This window comes from Mastigoproctus giganteus, chromosome 4, assembly GCF_048544385.1.
Source record: "Mastigoproctus giganteus isolate SK-2022 chromosome 4, ASM4854438v1, whole genome shotgun sequence".
NCBI lineage: Eukaryota > Metazoa > Arthropoda > Arachnida > Uropygi > Thelyphonidae > Mastigoproctus > Mastigoproctus giganteus.
In genome coordinates, this window is record NC_143578.1 from 104,022,535 (window position 1) to 104,035,683 (window position 13,149).

The 13,149-nt window shown below is 39.0% G+C and overlaps 1 protein-coding gene across 1 annotated transcript in view; it reads right to left on the minus strand.

Moving 5' to 3' along the window:
• LOC150086960 (KICSTOR complex protein SZT2-like) overlaps positions 1-13,149 on the minus strand; it is a 1,378,951-nt gene that overhangs the window by 665,480 nt on the left and 700,322 nt on the right. The gene's annotated exons all lie outside the window — the stretch shown is intronic.

Below are 13,149 nucleotides of genomic sequence, written 5' to 3' on the forward strand. Positions count from 1 at the left end.
TCCGGAAAAACAGAGCGCTAAGTGAATCCGCGCTAAGCGAGCGCCGCACTCCCATAAAGTAACATATGTATTTGTGAGTTGCGGTCAGCGCCATAGGATATTTCCTAATCAATAATAAACGGTAGTGAAAAGATGCACAAATGTCGGTCAAAATATTTAATATTCAAATATTTTATTGTAACTATGTTGTAACTACTTACATATCAAAAATAAACTTAAAATTCCAATTAAAATAATGAATTTAATTGATTTTAATTAATTTAATTTAATTGATGAATTTAATCATGAAAAATGTGTGGATTTTGGGTTGAACTTTGGCCCTCTTCCAAATAAACTAAAAGGGGTATTAATTTTAAATCCCCGCAGCGTTACCACCCAACAATAGTCAACCGATCCTTCGCCACTTTGAAACCTGGCATGTTTTTTCTTCTGTCAATATGAAACTTCTTTTAGGCATTCATTTCAACAAAAGTCCTGCTTCATCTATGTTAAAAACTTGTTGAGAAGTATAACACATAATATCCCTCTTCAATAATTTAAACAAGTTCTTTTTTGAAAGTTTCGGCTCCTTGATCTGCACTAGCGGCTTCTCCCTGGATTTTAAATCCATTCTACCAGCCCTTACCAGTTTTAAATAGTTCCACATTTTTTTTTTTAGGCGAGTTTTCTTCAGATCATCATATTGGCTAATCAATCTCTCTCTCTCTCTCTCTCTCTCTTTTTAATATATAACTTAACTGCATTCTGCATTGGAATATTATCTTCAATAAAATTATAAAGTCTTTCCATTTCAATTATAATAGCCAGCCTAGTCCTAACAGCTATCTTTCCCACTGCTAAAATTAATTCTTTATTTTTTTATAATTGTTCTTACAGTTAAAGTTGCAAGTCTTAAATTATGGCATACATCCGCTTGTCGTTGACCGGAATCGATTCGCTTCAAATGTCTAATTTAATTTTCAAATTCGTCTTTTTCTTACATTTATAGTCTTCGTACTGCGCCCAGGCATTGTTGCTTTTTCATTCCTATTGGTCATTATTAGCTCTTCGAAAATGTAACTGCGTTGGTTGCATTAATTATGATACAATGTTCAAGTAAACTGTCCGTTACGCACAATGTCTAATACTGTAATGAGTGATGACTAGACTTCGGATAAATGCATATAATGCAAATATTACAAGAAATATACTTGATAATTTTTAAAATGTTGATTTCGGAACTACATAACAAGTCACTGTACTGCAATTAAATTTGCGTGCGATAAAATTTCACCGAGCGTGGGAAAATTTCGCAAATCGGCATGGGAAACGTTTTAATGCTGTTTTGCTATTCATTTTCAAGCTATCGATTTCATTAAATGAAACGATTTCGTTAAATATACCAAAAATGCAATCTGTAAAAGAGTGTTATAGTGATCTGTGACAGCGTCAGATACAGGTTATAATACAAGAACAGCGTTATAGCGAATCAGCGTAAAGTGAACCGCGTTATAACGGGGGTCTGCTGTATATGGTGCAAGGAAGCCTGAGAGGCTTATGCTACACCAGCCAAAAAAAAAAAAAAAAAAAATCCCGAGTTACCCTGAGAGAGAGAGAGAGAGAGAGAGAGAGAGAGAGAGAGAGAGAGAGAGAGAGAGAGAGAGAGAGAGAGAGAGAGAAAAGTAGAAGGGGATCACCAAGAAAGAGAAGAATGATGATATCCAGCTCAGGACCCTGGGTGTGCCAAGCCCATACTTACCAGATGTGAGCCCCAATGCAGGCATTGTCGGAATAGCAGAAACGGGGTGTCACTCAGCCATAAGTGATGCTGAATTTGAATATGGGGAGTAATAATCATCTTCTTATCCCTGCTAGCAAAATTCCTGAATATCATTGACAAGACCCCAAGACCTGCTCTGGCAGCCTTTCTGCACTACACAGAAAACTTCATATCTGACTGCACAATTACTCCCAGGTCTCCTTCATTCTCCACTACCCTAAGTGCAGTGCCATACAGTTGGTACACTTCTGAGGTTACTGCTACTCATATGCAGTACTTTACATTTGTCAATGTTAAACTTCAGTTGCCACTTCTCAGTCCATCTGCCCAACTTTTCTAGATTCTGTTGCAGTAGCATACTGTCATTAACAACCCTGCCAATCTTTGTATCATCTGCAAACTTTGACATTAAGCCTGATATACCTTCATCGATATTATTGATAAATATACAAAACAACTATGAGCCCAACACCGAACCCTGGGGGATTCGGTTAACAACATTGGTCCATGAAGAGCAGTATCCATTGATTATCACTCTCTGTCTTCTCCCACTCAACTATCCTTTTATCCATTGTAGTAACTTGCCCTTAATGCCATGCCACTCCAATTTGTACAGCAGTCTTCCATGTGCAACAGTATCAAAAGCTTTCTTGAAATCCAAGTATATGATATCAAAATTATTTTTTGCATCCAGTTCCTTTGTGACCACATCAGAGTATCCAATCAAATCGGTCAGACTTAAACTAACAGTTCTGTAATTACTTGTCACCCTTTATGAATTAGGGATACATTTGCACATCTCCAGTCCATGAGGACCTCCCCTGAGTCCACAGATGCTCTCACAATTATGCTCTCAGTAATTACAATATCATTAAGCTCACTGCCAGAGTTTGATAAACTTCTAGCATTACCCTTCCAGAATAACTCCTCATGTGTGAATGTATATGCAAAATACTCATTCAGTTTAGTTACTTGAGCAGGATCATCAACAGTCGAACTATCAATATCAAGTAGACCAATCAGATTCATCCCCTTCCTTCTAGAGTTTACTTAAGTAAAGAACTCTTTGCTAAAGATTTTTTGTAATCTGCTTTTACTTGCTTAACCTCATTTGTGACTTGATTACATTCTAGCTTATATTTACCATAGGCTTCTGTGTCACCAAAGAATTTAAATGCAACCCATGACTTTTTCTTCTCTGCCACGTGTTTCATTAGTTCGTCTGACATCCATTTAGGCCTAAACCTTGAACAGTATTTCTTAGCTGGTATGACAAGCCTAGTGGCTTCTAAGATTAATTCCTTGAATGCTTCCCATTTAGAATTTGCTGTTGGTAACATCATCAGTTGGTCCAACAATATTCATCTTTATCAACAAACTTTATAGAAATATCCTCTTTGATACTCTCATCGGTAGACCACAGTAGTTATTCCAAATTTTGTTTGGCATGGCTCTCAGTTTTGCAAAAAAGACTGAAAGGATATTGTCAGATACGGATTCAGATTATAAACAAAGTTGTACTGAGTCCTGAGGAACTCTCTTTTTTGGGCATACATGTTGGATAAGCTATTTTGATATCTGACCTGAAGAATTCTAGGAAGTTCTGAATGAAAGGAAGTTTTGAATTTGAATTTTGGAAGACAGCCTTAAAGACTATATTTTGGAAGACTATAGCCATAAAGATTTTTTTTTTTAAGAATGAGAGTAGCTCCGTGCAGGTAAAATTCTTACGGCTCCAGCTAATAGAGAAGTTTTTCTTAAATTTTTGTTGTTTTATCGACTTAAATTGGCATATTAATTTATTTCTAGAAGTAGCTTTATATTCCTAGTTACGTTACTTAGTTTAGTTTGAACTTAGATAGATATTTTGGACATTATTACTTAGTATTGGTAAGGGTATCCAATACATTTGTTGGACAAGATTTTGCAGCTCTGGTGAACGCTAAGTTTTTAATTATATTTAGCCGTTTTACTGAATTAAATGTTATATCAAATTATTTTCTATAAGTAGCTTATAGTCCTAGTCAAGCTCCTTTGTTTATTTTCAATTTAGATAGCGAATTTGAAAGTTAATACTTGCTGTCTGTAGATTTACCATTCCTAACTTTCCGCCATTGTTATACGATTCAATGTATATCCTGAACTAGACAGCATAAGGTTAATGTAAAACTAGATAGCCAAACAAGTAGCACTGTATTAGAAATCTGTTAGTATAGTATAGTATAGTATAGTATAGTATAGTATTATCAATTAAATAGTAAAATTTATTAATCTTATTAAATTTCATTGTTAATTAAATTGTACTTAAATGGAATCATGACCCAGACCACAGCAGCAAAACAATGCTCACAGATTAGCCAGAGTGCTGTGGCTCGGGGAAGAACCAAAGGGGCAGATTCTCCAATGCATCACAGTCTAAAAAAATGATGGAAATGTGAAATGTTTGCTGACCTGTCTAGAACAGGACATGATCTACCCAAGGAGGATGCCTTTGTGTGTGCTAGGAGCAGAGAGAGAGAGAGAGAGAGAGAGAGAGAGAGAGAGAGAGAGAGAGAGAGAGAGAGAGAGAGAGTGTGCGAAGAAATTAGGCACCAAATCAGTGTTCTGATGGGTGTCTATGACAGTTTGAGGTGTAGAGTGGATACCCTCGAGGAAATTAATAAGAGCGGCCCATCAAGCTCTCAGCTGCCTAACTCAACGCCAGAGCTCACTCCTGTGCATCAGCCAACACAGTGGCAATCTCTAAGGCAGAATGCACTGGTCCCACAGGAACTAGTTATTGTTGATGACTATTGTCATGGAGATGGGGAACATATTATGCAAAATGGATAGGTGGAACAGGAGTAGGGTATGTCTGCCAAGGGCAAAAGTTGACAAGGTTGTAGAGTAGATATTACGTTTTAAGGACACAAAAGGTGATACTGTTGTACACATTGGAACTAATGACCTTAAGAGTAAGAAATCTGCAGATTTACTTAACAAGTACAGGTCATTATTGAAAAAAAGCTATGAGCTAGGGTTGAATTTGAAAGTGTCTACAACTCTGCCCAGACACAATTGGAGGAAATATACGATGAGAGCCTTGTCAATCAATTTGGCCCTGGAGAGCCTGTGCAAGGTTCATGGAATACAGTTTATTTCATCATGGTCTGTGCTTGCTAACAGGAGAGACTGCTTCTACAGGGTTGGGATGCACTTAAATAGAAAGGGTGCAAGAATATTTGCTGACGCAATTGACACAGACTTAGGTGGGATGGAAAACTGCTAGCTTGGGGGGAGGATTCACAGACTAAGAGATTAACAGTAGCCACAGACAAAACCGATTCTTGCACTGCTTCTATTTAATGAGCAGAAGTCTAGAGAGCAAGTTGCTGGGGACTTCAAGGGCTGCTGGGAGTCATCATGGAACAAATAAATACATGGGCTGTGTTAGGGTAACTAAGAGTAAGAACAGGTGCATGTATACTTGCATGTACACCAATGCTAAAAGTATAGTAAATAAATTTGAAGTGCTGATCAAGGCATCAAAGGCAGATATTGTTGGGATATCAGAGACATGGTCACACAGATATAAGCAGTGCAGAATTGGAATTTGGGGAGTACAATATATATATATATACAGAAAGGATAGACAAGGTAGGAAGGGAGGAGGGGTTATGCTGTTAGTTAAAAAACACATAACACCTAACAAAGTGCATTCAGTTGACATGGGTGGACAAGTGCAATGTTGAGTCAGTTTGGTGTGACAAAAACACTGGGAAAGGGAAAATGACAGTAGGAGTATGTTATAGGCCTATAGCTGAATAGTCATGAACAGGAGTGCAGTAGCACACACTCCTTAAGTAGACTGGGCTCCAAGCCCATGTCTGGTAAATACAGTCGATCTGCCAACCGAAAATGGACCAGTGGGGCGGATTATGGTCCATTTCCCTCCTGTTGAGGAGGCTTCCATCATGCAGTGGGTTCATAATGGCTGCAGTTTACCTTATAGGCCTAATGATTCTGATGAGTACAACAAACAATTGCATAGAAAGTGGGCCAATAAATCAGAATCTCTCGCAATGGGGGATTTTAACTTTCCAGATATTGACTGGAACTTTGGGTTGGTCCCTCGCATGCTAGCAGGACTTTTGTGGATTTATTGGAGGATTGTTTTTTACAGCAACATGTTTGAGGGGCAACCAGAGGGAGTAATACTCTTGATCTGATTATCAGCAGTGATGATTATTGCATTAGAAATTTGCAGATAAAGGAACCACTAGGTCACAGTGATTACAGTGTGCTGATGTGGGATTTACTTAAAGGGAAGGGAAGGATTTGTTTCATCAAATTTTCTTGCGACAACCAACTAACTGGTTAAGATAAATTTTATTAAAATAAAAATGATATATACATAAGATAAAACAGAAGTAAAATAAGATAAAAGCATTAAAATACAACAAGATAAGAGAGTTAAAATATATATAATAAAAGCATTAAAATACATAGATAGTAGCTTTCGAAGCAGAGTGCCTCTTCATCAGCTAGTGTGTGAATGGTGTACTTCAGTATATATTAATGGTTACAATAGCACAAGTCAGCTGGGCATGATGATGATGTATCACGAGTCTGATGTCAGTAAAGCAGAATTACGTACACGTGATGATCACCAGTGCTCATCGCACTGATGGTAATCACATGAACAGTCGACGATTTCAATATTGCGTTGGGGATCAAGATTGTGCTACTCAACCCAATAATGTTTGGCGATTGTGGAGCGTTCAAATTTAGCGGTTCGCCGAGTCACCTCATGCTCAGAAACCCGATCTTTTAATCTTCTACCAGACTCACCTACATAACACCCCTCACAATCTGGACAAGTAATACGGTATACGGAACCACTCCGTAGGAAAGAAAGGAGGAACTGGTGTTTTCGCCTTAGAAATAATAGATTGTAATTTCCTCCCCGGAAATTGCCCACATCGTATATGATGGTGAAGCAAAATCCTAACAAGACGTTCCGATACGCCTGGATAATAGGGGATGTAGGCGGTAGAGATAAATTGATTGACGCGAGGCGGGTTAGATTTCGTAACAAATTCGTGAGCCTGAAGCTCACATCTATCTAGAACATGAGGTGGATAGCGGCAATTTGAAAGCTCCGCCCCAATTTTAGAAATCTCCAACTGCCTGTCACCAGTCGAACTAGAGTGTGTCCAAGCGCATGAGAATAAGGTGCGAACAATGCTACGTAAATTGACGGGTGAATTGCACGTCATTATCTATAAGGACTTCCCCTATCTATAAGGGAGGTCTTTCCAATGTGTATTCTATTTATCTATAAGGACCTCCCCTATCCCCAATCTATAAGGATGTCCCCTAAATCCAAGGATGCTCTCATAATAATGGCTAACGGTTTGCTTACCTCCTTTGCTGCATCCCTTAATGTAATTGGATAGATTCCGTCCCTCCAAGGTGTAGGCGATAGATATAAATTCACCTTTACTGCCTACATCCCCATATTATCCGAGCGTGTTGGAATGTCTTGTTAGGATTTTGTGTCTCCATCATATACAATGTGTGCAACTTCTGGGGAGGAAAATACAGTCTATTATTTCTAAGGTGAAAACACCTATTCCTCCTTTCCTACGGAGTGGTTCCGTATACCATATTACGTGTCCGAATTGTGGGGGTGTTATGTAGGTGAGACTGGTAGAAGATTAAAAGATTGGGTTTCTGAGCATGAGGTGGCTCTGCGAACCGCTAATTTTGAATGCTCTGCAGTTGCCAAACATTATTGGGTTGAGCGGCACAATCTTGATCCCAACAGGATATTGAAATCGTCGATGTGATTACCGCCAGCGCTCATGGCTTGAAGCATTACACATAGCCACCAATAATAGTACTATGAATTGGACAAGGGGAGTACATTTACACCCTATTATAGAATGTACTGTATTGCAGTGCGATGAGCGCTGCCGATCATCACGTGTGCGTAATTCTGCTTTACCGACACCAGACTTGTGATACATGATCATGCCCAGCTGACTTGTGCTATTGTAACCATTAATATATACTGAAGTACACCATTCACACACTAGCTGATGAAGAGGCACTCCGCTATGTATTTTAACGCTTTTATTATATATATATATATATATATATATATTTTTTTTTTTTAAATCTCTTATCTTGTTGTATTTTAATGGTTTTATCTTATTTTATTTCTGTTTTATCTTATGTATATATCATTTTTATTTTAATAAAATTTATTTTAACCAGTTAGTCAGTCGTCGCAAGAAACTTTGATGATATAATGCAACCCGACGCACAAGGTCTGTTTTCTAAAGGATTTATGTTTTCGTAAAGGTGACTACAGTGGTCTCAGGTGGTTTTTGATACAGTGGGATCAACTGATGATGTTAAAAACAGCGAATTCTAAATGGGACCGCCTTCAGGGAATTAATCTTGAAAACTACTAGGCTTTTCATACCAACTAAGAAATACTGTTCAAGATTTAAGCCTAAATGGATGTCAGACGAACTAATGAGGCTCAAGGTAGAGAATAAAAATGCATGGGATGTATATAAATTACCAGGTGACATAGAAGCCTACAGCAGATATTATTATTATTATTAGCCATATGGTGGTGCAAGGAAGCGTGAGGCTTAGGTGCAACAGCAAAAAAAAAAAAAAAAAAAAAATTTCTGAATTATTCCGAGAGTCAGAAGTAGAAGGGAATCGCTAAGAAAAAGAAAATTTATGATATCCAGCTCAGGACCCTGAGTGTTCCAAGCCCATACTAACCAGATGTGAGCCTCTGGGGTTTACAACCTAGTCTGTAATCAAGCCGCAAAGAGGTTAGGCAAGTGAGGGCTGATTACAAGAAATCCTTGGCAAAGGATGCAGGAAAAAAAAAAAAAAAAAAAACTTCTTTACTTATGTAGACTCTAGAAGAAAGGGAATGAATCAGATTGATCCACTTGATGTTGGTGGTTCGACTGTTGAAGATCCTGCCCAGATAGCTGACAAACTGAATGAATATTTTCCACATACATTCACACATGTGGAATTCTGTAAAGAAGGGGAGGATAGAAGTTTACTAAACTCTAACAGGGAGCTAAATGATTTTGTAATAATAGAGAGCAAATTGGAGGAGAAATTGTTGAAGTTAGACAAAAAAAGGCACTTGGGGCAGATGGAATCTATCCAGTTATATTGAAGGAGGCAGCAAGGGAAGTAAGCAAATCCTTGGCCATAATTATGAGAGCATCCTTAGATTCAGGGGAGGTCCCCATGGACTGGAGATGTGCAAATGTATCCTCAATTCATAAAGGGGGTTTCAAAGGGTGACACAAATAATTATAGACCTGTTAGTTTAACTTCTATTCCAGGGAAAATAATGGAGTCACTGGTTAAAGAGGTGATACAGGATCACCTAGACAAGACTGCAGTAATAATTCAGACACAGCATGGGTTTGTTAAGGGACGGTCTTGTCTGGCCAACTTGACTGGATACTATGATGTGGTCACAGAGGAACTGGATGCAAAAAATAATTCTGATATCATATACTTGGATTTCAGGCGTTTCCTTAGCCAGTTGGGAAGGAACAGCAGTGCGTAGCACACACTTCTTGATTAGACCGGGGTTCGAGCCCATCACCACCAAATACGGAGGATGCGGAAAGGTCAGGGAATGACCACCACATATTCCCGGAGCAATATGGTCTTAGTTGCTAATGCTCCTAAAAACCAAATTACAAACTTGGATTTCAGGAAAGCTTTTGATACTGTTACACATGGAAGACTGCTGTACAAATTGGAGCAGTATGGCATTAAGGGCAAGTTGCTGCAATGGATAAAGGGATGGTTGAGTGGGAAATGGCAGAGAGTGGTAATCAATGGACACTGCTCTACGTGGAATAATGTTATTAGTGGAGTACCCCAGGGTTCGGCGCTGGGCCCATTGTTGTTTTGTGTATTTATTAATGATATCAATGAACGTATATATCAGATTTAATGTCCAAGTTTGCAGATGATACAAAGGTTGGCAGGGTTATTAATGATAGTAAAGACAGCATGCTACTGCAGAAAGATTTAGAAAAGTTAGGTAGATGGGCTGAGAAGTAGAAACTGAAGTTTAATATAGACAAACACAGAGTACTGCATATGGTTAGCAGTAACCTAAGCCATATGTACCAACTGTGTGGTACTACACTAAGGGAAGTGAAGAATGAAAAAGACCTTGGGGGTAATTGTATAGTCGGATATGAAGCTCTCTGAGCAGTGCAGATGGGCAGCCAAAGCAGGTCATAGTGTTTTGATAATGATATATGGGAATTTTGCTAGCAGAGACAAGTAGGTGATTATACCTTTGTGTAAGGCAATGGTTGGGCCACATCTTGAGTACTGTATACAAGTCTGGAGACCTCATTTTAGGAAGGATGTAGAGTAGCTACACTGGTGTGCAAAACTTAAGGACCAACACCCCTTCTGAAGGTTACAACCACAAAATCAAATGAAACAGCCTGTGGCAATTTGCATAACAGTGGCCGTTCAGTAGAAAGCTGGTGCACATGCAAAAATTTGAATCGTGATGAGAGGGCTCATATAAGAAGATAAAAGCAGCAGTTATGTGCAAATTACTGAATGGTGAGCACAATTGTTACAGAGATTTGATTGGTTTCATACAGTGCTACAGACAACGAAATGGCCAGTAGACAACATCTGTATGACTTCACCCGAGGTCGAATAGGAAGCTCGAAGTGCGAGGTATGTGGCTGCAGAGTTTGGTATCACCCATAACATTGTCTCACATGCATGGTCAGCTTTCAGAACAACAGGTACAGCCATTCGTAGGACCAGTGGTGGTTGTCCACGAAAAACAATGCCCAATGATGACCGCTATATACTCCTACAGGCCAAGAGGGACCAATACCAGGCAGCCTGGTCCATTGCAAACCAGCTGCATAGGAGCAAAGAATGCAGTTTATCGTGGTGTACTGTGGCCAGGCGACTCCACAAAGGTGGACTATTTGCCCGACGGCCAGTATGCTGTGTCCCTTTAACATCTGCCCATCGGAGAAATCATTTACAGTGGTGCATCGAACACAAGGACTGGACAGCAGCGGAATGGGGTAAGGTACTCTTTACTGATGAGAGCAGATTCAGTCTTGGCAGTCATTCTAGACATCAGCTAATCTGGTGAGAGGTTGCCACATTATCACCCCGCAAACATCACTGAAAGGGATCGATATGGTGGTCGAGGTGTTCTCGTCTGGGGAGGAGTTATCTTGGATGGATGTACACAACTCCAGATACTGGAAGGCGGTACTGTACTGAGGTAATTCTTCCCCGTGTGCGTCTGTTCCGAGGTGACATTGGCCCCAAGTTCGTGTTTATGGATGATAATGCCACACTCCATCACGCTGCAGCTGCTGATATGCTTTTGGAAAGTGAGGACATTGTTCATATGGATTGGCCTGCCCGTTCCGATCTAAATCCCATCGAACACATATGGGACGCTCTGGGGAGATGCCTAGCGGCACATCCACACCCACCAGAAAATGTTCACCAGCTAAAGATGGCACTGACAGAGGAATGTACAATGTTACTGCAAGAACTTATCAACAACATTGTTCTAAGTATGGACAGGCAGTGAAAAGCCAGCATCAACATTAGGTATGGCCATATCTTCTACTGAGGACCACGTCTTCCCTTTGTTTCATCTTTGGCAGTGATGCATCTGTATCATGGCAGCCAGTGCTTGTTGCCATTTTTGAATAAAGTCCCTCTGTACCATTTTGTTTCTGTTGTTGTGTTGGTGTTGTTTCCCTCATCATTTCTGTACCTCATGAGGTTCCTTTGGTATGCTTTTCCCATATCAAGGCCACTCATATGAGAAAGTTACACATGTGAAAACCTGACTGGTCCTTAAGTTTTGCACACCAGTGAAGAATGAGTACAGAGAAGGGCAACAAGATTGGTGAGAGGAACAAAGTGGTTCTCTTACCAGAAGAGGCTTAAATTCTGTCAGTTGCAACATCTGGAGACTAGGCACCTGCGAGGTGATCTGACTGAGCTGTACAAGGCCCTGAATGGTCTGAGCAGGCTCAATGCTGATGGGATACTTCCACTTGCTCAGATTAAGAACCTGAGGGGGGGCCTAGATTCAAATTGAGGAATGACAGTTGTAGAATGGATGTGTGGAAATCTGCCTTTAGCCAGTGAGTAGTTGATTGCTGGAAATGGCTTCCACCTGTTATTGTGGAATTTGATAGCTTAAATAAATTTCAGGCTGAACTAAACAAACATTTGGAATGACCAGATGGGTGAAATTTTTATTATTATTAGCCATATGGTGTAAAGGAAGCTTATGTTGCACCAGCCAAGAAAAAAAAAATTTCTGAATTACAATGAGAGAGAGAGAGAGAGAGAGAGAGAGAGAAAACAAGAGTCAGAAGTAGAAAGGAATCATCAAGAAAGAGAAGAATGATGATATCCAGCTCAGAATCCTAGGTGTGCTAAGCCCATACTCACCAGATGTGAGTCCCTGGGGTTGTCTAAGTGGTTAACACAGAAATACACACACATGCTTGGGTTGACTACGGTTCAAATCCATATGATCATAAAATAAGCAATGTTCTTGTATTATACTATATTTTGTATTATATTATTCTATTATACTATATTAGACAAACTATTGGAGGGATAGATAGGTGAAATGGGAAGCGCTTTTTTTTTTTTTTTTTTTTTGCTGTATATGCTCTCTTTCTTGCATCACTTGCCATTACTAATACTATTATTAATCTGGCTTATATGGCTGTCCCAGAGGGTAAATAGAATATTTATTTATTATTATTAGTTATTTTGTGATGGTTCATACTTTTTTTTTTTTTTTTTTTTTTAATTTGAAAGGGCCATTCACAAATTACATAATGAAAGGAGGAGAGCAATCATCTGAAATGTTACAGATGGGAGAGGAGATATTTTTTTTTTTTGGCTGATGCTCTTTAAGCTTGCCTTCAGCTAATCATATGCCTCAGCTAATGCTAATGATCTTGTAGTATGCCATACTGCCACATTGCACAAAAGGCCTTTTCAATGTTGAGACAGATCATAACTAGGTATACATTTCAAAGGACAGCACTAAGTTTGTTTCCCTATCATATGATCTAATCTATCATATGATTTAATGATGATCTTCTGGTTTAATGAAAGCCATACTTATGTACAATTAACAATTGATGAATGCCAAAGAAACATAATAGCTTATTGTTAAACCATTTTTTAAAATATTTTTTCCTAAAAAAACTTCAATGAACAGTTGTTTGATAGTGCGCTGGGTCGAACTGATCCATTCCTGGTTTGGGAAATGCAAGTAATATTGAATGATGTCATGTAACTGGATA